This window comes from Poecilia formosa, unplaced genomic scaffold (genome assembly GCF_000485575.1).
Source record: "Poecilia formosa unplaced genomic scaffold, Poecilia_formosa-5.1.2 Scaffold246, whole genome shotgun sequence".
Lineage (NCBI taxonomy): Eukaryota > Metazoa > Chordata > Actinopteri > Cyprinodontiformes > Poeciliidae > Poecilia > Poecilia formosa.
In genome coordinates, this window is record NW_006800185.1 from 312,122 (window position 1) to 322,462 (window position 10,341).

Sequence of the window (10,341 nt, forward strand, 5' to 3'; positions counted from 1 at the left end):
CGTCCTTAAAATACCAAAATTTTCGCTTAACTTTATATTTTGGTTCGTCTGATTATGTAATTTATATAATAATGTTTCAAAAGCAACCGTAACTGTTGGGTTTTTTTAGTGTAGATTTAAAGGAACTCAGTGTTTCGGCCGTTTTGCAGTTTTCTGGATGTTTGCTCCAGATTTGTGGTGCATAGAAGCTGAATTCTGCCTCTCCATGTTTGGTTCTGGTTCTGCATCCCCAGAACCAGAAGACCTGAGAGGTCTGGAAGGTTGCTATGACAACAGCAGATCTTTAGTGTACTGTGGTGCTGAGCCGTTCAGTGATTTATAAACTAACTACAGGATTTTAAAGTCTATTCTCAGAGCTGCAGGGAGCCAGAGGAAGGACTGTAGGAACTGGGTGATGTTCTCTAACTTCCTGGTTTTAGTCAGAACTCCAGCAGCAGCATCTGGATCAGACTGAGTTTTTTAGTCAGACCTGTGAAGACGCTATTGCGGTAATCAATGTGACTAAAGATAAACACATGGATGAGTTTCTCTAGATCGTGCTGAGACATTAGTTCTCTGATCCTGGAGATGTTCTTCAGGTGATAGAAGGCCGACTTTGTAATTGCCTTTATGTGGCTCTGAAGGTTCAGGTCAGAGTCCGTCACTACTCACAGAGTTCAGCCTGATCTCTAGTTTCCAGCTGTAATAACTGAAGCTGTGTGTTGACTCTACATTGTTCCTCCTTAGGTCCAAATATAATAACTTCAGTTTCGTTTGTGTTTAGCTGGAGAAAGTTTCGACACATCCACACATTTATCTGTTCTAAGGATCTGTTCAGTGATTGGATGGATTCTGAATCACCTGGTGACATCATAACGTAGAGCTGACTGTTACTACTAGACCAAAATTACTTGGTAATATTTTGTGTTTTTGCAGTGTGGAAGGACAACATATTATGTTTTACTCCGTTACCCCAATAATGTCATGGAGAAACAATACAGAGCAAAAAGTGTGAAATGCAAATTCTGACAAATGAAGCCTCAGAGCGAAGCTGTTACTGCATAAATCAGCTACTCATCGTCTGCAGAGCGCTGCAGCATCTGAACTCCAGAACCGACCCAGACACGAAAAGTAAAACCGATAACGCACATCAAAATGTTCACAGGCAGGATTCATAGCCAAATGCAAAGATGGACACTTGGCATGTAGATATCGTTCATTTTTGCGTTAAAGTGACAAAAATACGGAACAAACGAGTTCCCCTGTTGACGACCAGCACCAACTTTCCAGATCTACCACCTGATAGCTGTTGTTTGTCCCTGTTAATTATTCATGCTGTGTGCCTGTCGCTCCAGCCAGAAAAACAGGAGAAGGGCTTTTGTTCCACGTTTGGAGTGGGCTTGAAGTGTTTTCTCTCCCTCTGTGCTCCTCGTGTCACAGAATCTACTGCAGATGGAAAGCAAGATAAGCGCTCCAGAGGCTGATCTTTTTGCCTTCTCCTCCGAGGTCGTGACACTGACATTCTCCCTGGCAAACGTGATACTTTCAACCCCCCGTCTCCTCGTGTTTTCTTTTCATCTCGTCCTTATTGCCCCTTGGGAGCTCTGTGATTTAAAACGCATTTTGAAAACGAAATGCGATGTCAAAACTGGACAAAGATTAGCTTGGGGAGTTTGAGAATGTTGTCAGGATTGAGACGTGCGGGTAAGTAAAGTGAGGTATCAGAGGAGTGAGTTGGCGGCAGAAGGAACAGCTGCGAGGTGTTTTCTTTTTGGCTCCTTGGGTATTTTCAGAGGACTTAGAGAGTAAAGAAAGGCTAAGGTGACTAAAAAAGCCCCTTCCACCATCTGAGCGCTCGCATGGACCACTGGTTAGGGGAGGAGTCCTCTCCAAGACTCTTGTTAAGTCAAGAAACTGTTTGTTGTCTTTGGCTAATCAGTGATTGATCAACAAATGCAGCGTGTACCCACTGATAAAGTAGCAAAGGGCTTTTTAAAAGACTTAATAAATGTACATTCATTTCAAGGTAAGAAAATAAAAAAAAATCTGAACTTGTTTTCAATTTTAAATCCAACATTTCACCTGCTAAAAATTAATTGCTGAAGCCGATAGCCAGAAATAAAAGATTATCTCCAGTCATGGTGGTTTTTACATGAACTGGGGCAAGATCAAATGCAGTTCAGCTTCACACAAAACTCCTAAAATGTAACCTATTATCAGCAACCAGCAAAGAGCGACACTCTGCTTTCACTGCACACACTGCAAAAAGCACAAAATCCTACCAAGTCATTTTGGTTTAGTTTCTAGTGAAAATGTCTTAGTTCACTTGAAATGAAATGAAACTAACTGACAAGTAACTTTTCAGCAAGAAACATGAAAATATAAGAAATAGGAGCTTGTTTTAAGTCAATAATGTTTTATTGACAGCATCTATAAAACACTTCTAGGGATCCAAATTCTCTTCCTGATATTTGGTGTTAAAACAAACATGCTTGAAATGTTGCCTTGAAACGTTTATCAAATGTTTTCAAATCTAACATATCAGAAACCCAGATTCAGTAAATGCACTAGTTTCTTTGTTCATAATCCCTCTTTTTAATTTAAAATAACCTAATTATTTTCAATTAGTTTAGAGGAAGTTTAGAGGAACTGCAGCTTCTGTAAATCGGATTCAGTCTGTCCTGTTTTCGGCTGCTGTGTGGTCGTCTTGTTTGTCCCCCACAAAGCAGCGGTCAGTATAATGTCCATTTTGTTCTTTGTCCACGCTAACCACATGATGCACACAATCACAGACGGCCCACGCTCCCTCGCAGAGTCTTCTTCAGACTCACATTCTTCTGGCACACTAACCTGCTTAATTTAATTTGCACTATGAGCGCTTTATTTTCACACACGCAGCATTGGACCACATGCTGTCTCATTAAATAGGCCATGGTCATGCCTCACAAGTTTTCACACAGTGCTCCTTGTTGTTGTGGGCACACACACACACACACATAGAAAGAGAGAGAGAGAAATACACACAGAAACACAAATGGTCTTGAAGATTTCCCCTGGCAGGAGCAGCAGAATATTTTAATACAAAACATTTCTGTGGAATTGAGATGCTGATCTGTTTTATGTTTAAATGCATTTTTTATTTTTTGTAAAAGCATAAATACGTAAATGTTTTATCCTTGGTGATATAAGTTTAAACGATGGAAAGATAAAAAAAAACACAAAAAGTGCCAATTCAGTCAGATGCTTAGGATGTGGAAACAGGAAAAACAAGCCTGGAATTATTTAATTTGGACTCTTTCTCGTTCTATGAATTATTAAATGTCTTTCATCTTTTTAATCAGCTAATCTGGCTTTGAAGACTACAGCAAAAATCATCGACAGTATTCACTCAACTTGAACTTTTCCACATTTTGATAAAGTCCAACATTTAATGCATTTTATTCAGATTTTAGACGTGTGGAAAGGCGTCTGCCACTTTCCTCATTTATTATTTTTAAAGGACAATTTTGTTCCGAGTCTTTGTTATTTGTTGTTGTTTTGTTTATTTATTTTGGGTATTTAGAATGTCTTACAGTTCCAATGTTAAATGTTCGTTAGAATTTAAGGTTTATCGACCTTGAGAATGTGTTCTTGCATATTTATGCCATTATTACCATCATATCACTTGGAAATGGTCTCAAAACAACAATATTATCGTTTATCGCGATAACTTCTGGAACAATTTATCGACCAGCAAAATTTGTTATCATGATACACCTATATATCACATGAAATCCCAATGAAATTCATTAAAGTTTCTGTTTTAAATTTAACAAAATGTGAAGCCACTGCAAAGGATTTACTGAAAAACACAAAATGTCACCAAGCATTTTTGGTCTAGTTTCTGGTGCAAATATCTCAGTCCACTTGAAATAAGACCAAAATAACTTCAGCAAGATATTTCTTCTTATTGATGAAAAGTACTAGTTCCAATGGCAGATTATTTCACTTATACCATTTTGTTATAGATGAAATAATCTGCCAGTTTTCATCAATAATAAGAAATTATTTACTTAAAACAATAATATCTTGCTGAACAGTTACTTGTGAGTTAGTTTTGTCTTATTTCAGTGAACTGAGATATTTGCACCAGAAACTAGACCAAAAATACTCGGTCAGATTTTGCGTTTTTGCAGTAAAAAATAAATAAAACCTCACTAAATGATGATTTGGTTTATAGAACTTGTTTTCTTAGCATTTTTTCTTTTTTTTTCTTGAACAAACAAATGAAGCTGAAGCGTGCTTCTCCCCAGCAGTGCACTTCGTTTCCCCATTATTTTGATTCTCATAAAACCCTCAAACATGAACATACAGACAGGCGGCAAAGACGATCTTGCAGCCTCAATCTGTCAGGGGACATCATGCGGCGCCCGCAGGAGACGCGCCGTGCACCCGGCCCCCTCCGTGACTCCACAACTGGAAGATCAATCCGTAAAAAACGGGGTTGCATGTTGGCATTAGTTGTTTTCTAAATACCTTGTGGGGAGCCTGTGACACCCGTACAGAGACATCGCCTCTGAATAAGAGCTGCTGTTTTAATTTTCCACTGTGAAGCATGAGTCATAATCCCGTTTCCCAGAATTTAACGTCGCCCAAGTCTTTTGTCTCGAGGGGGAAACTTTTGTGTGATATTTTGGTGTTTTCATGTAGTTTCTGGTGAACCAGCACCCCAAGCCCCTCAAAGACTTTTGTTAAGACACTATTTAAAATCAGTGAGCTTTCACTGGAAATGAAGTGTGAATTCATGCAGCTCCATCTGGCTTACAGAGCCTGTCTGCATCTGTCATTTTAACCGAGAGGAGAGTCAGGCAGAGGTGACACTACAGCGCGGTGTTTTCACTCTTCAGCCAGCAGCTAACAAGTCGTCTTTACTCAGAAACGCCTCGACTTAGACAGATTTGCAGCAGCGCTACCTGTCTGTAACCTAGCAATGAGCTCCAAGCACCTTTTAGAAGAATAATCAGGCAAATCTGCAGGAACAGGAAAATAAAAACAGAGATTTAAAATGGAATTAAAAAGCTGCATTGTTTTCTCTCTGTTTTTGTGTGCATTCCTCTGCATTAAAAAAAAAAAAACACCTGTAGGCAATCCAGGGCGATCTTTTCCTCCACCTTAATAATTACAGATGCCTACCTGCTGCAGCTCAGTGACAGCAGCCCAGGGATACGGGTACGAGTGAGGGAGAGGCAGCAGGAGGGGTGAACGGAGCGTCAATCTTTCCAGATACATTATACACCGCCTCTGTCAGGAATCCACACAGCAGAAACATCTGCAAGGTCCAATCTTAACCAAGCACAAACACACACATGCACGGAGTCACACACAATGCACCGGGGGAGAAGAGGAGAGGAAATGGAGTGCGAAGATGGAAACGAGGAATGACTGGACCTGGACCAGTCGTCATGTGCTGATTCTCCACCAACCCCCCCCTCAACCCACAGAGGGTGCAGCCATTTCAGGGTTTTGTCTTATGGTGGCTGGCCAAGCGTGGCTGAACTCTCTGCATACTGTACATCCCTGAGTTCCCAGGAGGAAGAAACTCGCTGATGAATGGAGGAAAGTAGGCCAGGAAATTCACCACTGCGTCCCCTCTTCCTCCTCCTCCTCCTCCTCCATATCTAGAAATTTGGTTCACTGGGAGCGAACAATCTATTTGTATGTCATTCCAAGTATTCCAGTTTCTTTGTTTTCCTAAAGCGATTTTGTTTATCTTGGAACTGACTCAGAACAAACTCTCCTCTTCATATTCTGTTTTTGACAGATGCCACTAAAACAAGTGAAAAAAAAAAGCTTAATTCAGATTTTAGAAAAAAAAACTCCAGCCATTAAAATTGTTTTTATAATTTAAAAATAACTGTAATTTTACTTTGCAAAATTCACATTTTGGATGTTTTTGCACTTCCATTTGGGTTTCTACTGCTCAGAACAAACTTCTTGTCGATTTTGGTTGTAAGTTTTGGTTTTCAGGCGTCTGGAAAATGAGTTGTTTCAAAAACCTCCAAACATTAACTTATTGCCAAATTTGGATGTTTTTTTATTTTATTTTATTTTTAGGAGCAGCTGAGACCCAAATGGAAGTACAAGAATGTGCCGAATGTGACTTTTCCATCGCAGGTTCCCTTATAATCATTCATGAATTAAGCCCAGAGACCATAACTCTGTTCTGCTGTCCTCCAGGTCCTTCCTCATGTCCTGTGGACCATAAATGACATTCCCAGACTCCACTTTGGATCTGCAACCTTCAGCCCTGCAACATTTTGACAGACATCGAGCCAATTTTCCGTCTCCTCTCAGAAAACCGCTAGGGATAAATGAACTATAGATGTGGCCTGAAATCAGCTCCAGCGGCATCCGATCCATTGAATCAACTTTAGCTGTGTTTTCCTGCCAACTTCTGCTTGGATACCATCGTTTGCTTAGCAACTGCCATGCCAGCAGCTATACGTGTGCATTAAACGCTGACGGGAACAGCAGGGCTCAGCTGTTGATGGAACACAGTTATCCTTTTTCTCATTACTGCCTGCTCTGTGTGAGATTTACCAGGACACGGGGCAGCCATCGGAGAATTACGCATGTGTTTGCACAGCATGGCCAAGAAGGAGAACAGGCGTGCAGCTCGGAGACACCTGTCGGGTCCTCTGAGCAGAAATTTGAGCTGACAAACAGAGCTTTTTTTCCCCGGTTAACACTCCAAATGTCATCGGATACGTCTGTAAACACGCCTCCCAGAGAGAAGCCGCTCAGACATCTTCAAAGCGCCAGAACTTGCATGCATAATTTTATTTGAGATCATAAAACACAAATTAGGACCCCCGTCTCATGATGGTTGTTTGCTGCGATGTTTCTACATGCTGAGGAACTTCAGGCACAAATACCTATTATACCTGATGTATGCCGAAGCTCAGCCACTCCGTGCTGCTTTTGTTCCTGTATGCATGAATAAAATCTCTGAAATGGGAAAAAATAAAATCTTGCTTAACGATACGTCTCAACCTGAGATGTTTCGTTTCGTTTTTCTTGGATGTCTCTCCTTTCCAGAAAAGACGATCAAGTCAATGAATTTATGAGGCTGTAAGAAAAACAAAACCTTCCAGATTAACTCCGGTTGGCGTCATGCATTAAACGGTATTGACACGAATTGATAATCAGGAGCGTAATCAGTCTAACAATATATCTGAAGGATGAATTCATTACCCATCCCACTGAACAGCTGCATCACATATTTAAAGAAGCAATCACATTCTTAATATGTTTCCAATTAGGATTTATTTAAAGGCAATCAAAGCAATTACCTGTAACTATAGTTATGTTAATTATTAATCACACGAAGGTGTAATGATTGAAGCAGGTACAACAGACAGAAACAACAAAAAGAAGGAGAAAAGCAAGTTTTTTTGTTTTCATTACAAAATGGACGACTTATTTGTTGTAGAGGACAGACGCAGCAGACTTTTGTCCAATTTAAGAGTAATGTAAGCTGAATGAGTAGTTGGTTTTGAAAGTTGCTGGGGGGCGCTGTTGAGCCATTTCTACTGCAACTTTTGCAAAATCCTTAAAATAAGTAAATTTCCCACATGATTGACACATGTGGGAAGATTGGTGAGTTTTTGAGTCGTTTAATAATAATAATCAAAAGCACAGATACAGTTATTATATTGTGCTTACCTAAGTGTAACATCGTATCGGCCGATATTAGTCATTTCTTAACATATCGGTATCAGTAATAAAACTGGGCCGATATTAAGAACTGATATTTATTTCCATCTTTTTGCCGACTGTTCCTGGTCATCTTTTTTTTTCCCCAAAGGTAACAAAACAGTAGACAAATATATATAATATCTGTAAATATTGGTCCTTGGACATCACAGCAATATTAATATCAGATATCGAAATTTTTGTATCAGTGCATCCCTAGATATAAAAGGTGGTTATTTGAGGGTGCAACTTTTTTATTATTATTTTTTTCCCCTTACAGATTTGTTTTTCAGAAAAACCATAAAAGCGTCGCTGCAACATATCATATCTACTTCATCATTCAAAAGTGATATTTGCTTCAGAAGTTCTGATATAAAGGGAGACATGATAGGACTTCATAAAATGAGAATTATTTTTGAGATTTAGAGTAACAGAAAATTCAGCAGATATCACAGTTTGGCTTGACTGTGAAGTCAAACAACTGACAGTCATGATGAGGGAAATGAAAAGTTAATGACTGTGAGTTATTTGTGCAGCAGCGTAGAAGGCGAGAGATTTTCTGATGCTGCAGGGATAATCTCTGTTATCAGGAGAAACTGTCACTCTGAAATTCAAACAATTACAGACAAAGACTGAAAACCAGAAAGTTTGACCTTGAAATGTCCTCCGTGGTTGTGACTCATCCGATGGGAAATGGTTTTACATCAAAGCCTCGTCTCATAACCCAACAAGATTGAATGACAAACTCACCACAGACAGTGGATGAGAGACGAGGTTTTACGGAAAATAAAAAGGAGAGCAGCGAAGGAATAAAAAGTGGAAAAGGTCGTTCAATTTCCCGTTCTTGTCAGAAGTTAGCAGGTGGTTTCAGGGGAAACATGCGACTGCCGACTTTCGCAGTTTTTAAAATTACAAATCCATGAACCAGAGCGCATCAGGGGACGGCGGAGGCTTTCTTCAGCTGGCAGGGTAAATATCCGTCAGGAAGAGGATCCGTTTCTTTCAAGTGATATTCAAACTCCCTTCAGGATGAACGCTCAGCTCGCTGTGACAGAAACATGAAACTTTGACGCGAGACGTGGTTTTAGGGAACATTTTGCAGATACAAAAAAAAAAATAACACGAGCCAACTCCGTGAGATTCCCCAGTCTGAGATTCACGACTAGACTTGTTGCACTGTAAAACATTTACAGGTGGTTTAACTTGACAATGAAAGACAACCTGCTGCCTTGAAAATGCAGTTTGAGTCGACAAGAAAACTGTTTTGGTTTCAACTCAGAAATTAAACTTCATGAAGTTGATTTAACAACAAGAGACAAGTTGACTAAACTTTGTTTTTTAGTTTCATTCATCTTGAATTCTGAGTTTTAACTTAAAGCTGCAATTTAAACCAAACAGTTATTTTGGTCAAAATTTCTGATCTGATGATGAATTTTATTAAACATCCCAATGAATTCAGCTCAGAAACATTTAGTGAGATCAGGACATTATCCTCAAGCTTTGCTGACTGAGAATTGCATTAAAATGAACATTTGCCTTAATAAAACACCAGAGTCAGATCAACGTAACGCACTTCCACCTCAGGAGACAGAAACATGCCGCTAAGCATTCTGGGAAATAGTTCCCACTCCTGTCTTTCTCTTCTTTCAGTTTTTTAAGTGCAAACCTAAAAACTCAGTTTATTCAACTCTTGGAGGTTTGACTAAATTAATAAAAAGTTAACACAACTTACTGCTGTAAGTTTATCTTCCACAAACTCACATTTAGGTTCAAAATCTAAAACTGGATACATTTATTTGACTTACAGAGTAAAAAGATAGTAGACACAACTAAATGTCGTGTCTACTGTAAAATGTTTTGTTCCAGCCTCACCTTGTGTCAGGAGTTTCTGCTCTCCATCCGTTTGCTCATCGTGAAGGAAAACGCCTCGTTAAGTTCGGGTAACAATACAGACTCCTGGCGCCGCAGGGCCTCGTTTAATAATAAAACTGTTTTCCTGTCTCACACAGGCGATGTGACGAAGTGCACACCTCTGATAAACTCTGAGAAATCACTGTATGTTTTCTTTTAACAGAGTCGCCTCAACATGACTATTTGTGGCCGATTTGTTTATTTGCTTTATATTGTGAAACAATTAGTAAAGTCAGCAGCAGGTAGCAATAACGCCTGACAGAAGTTCATTTATGTTTTTCTAACCTCAAAAATTAGTCTGCAGGGGAAAATGTGAGTCAAATGAGGAAACATGCACTCCTTTCTTCTCTGCTCAGTTCAAGAAAAAAGGTTGATGTTTGCATCTGGTGAACCAGAACTGTGTTACACAGTGGAGGTGATACTAGGAAAAGCAGGGGAAAGTTGTCCAGCTGAGTGATACGGTTCAGACTTTACTCCAACAGGGAGACGACAGGCAGCAATAAAGCTCTAGAAGTTTTGTTTTTACTAACATTTTCCTCTAATAAAACATTTCTGTGTGATATTAAATTCACCCCAGCACTGAAAAGAAAATGTATGTCCTTCAACTTACCCACAAAATCTGGGGTAGTCCATTTTTCTTTTTATTTTAAATTCTGACTTCCTCCACCAATCTGCCACATTCAGCAAAATAGCTGCAGAGCATCATGGGACAGAGAT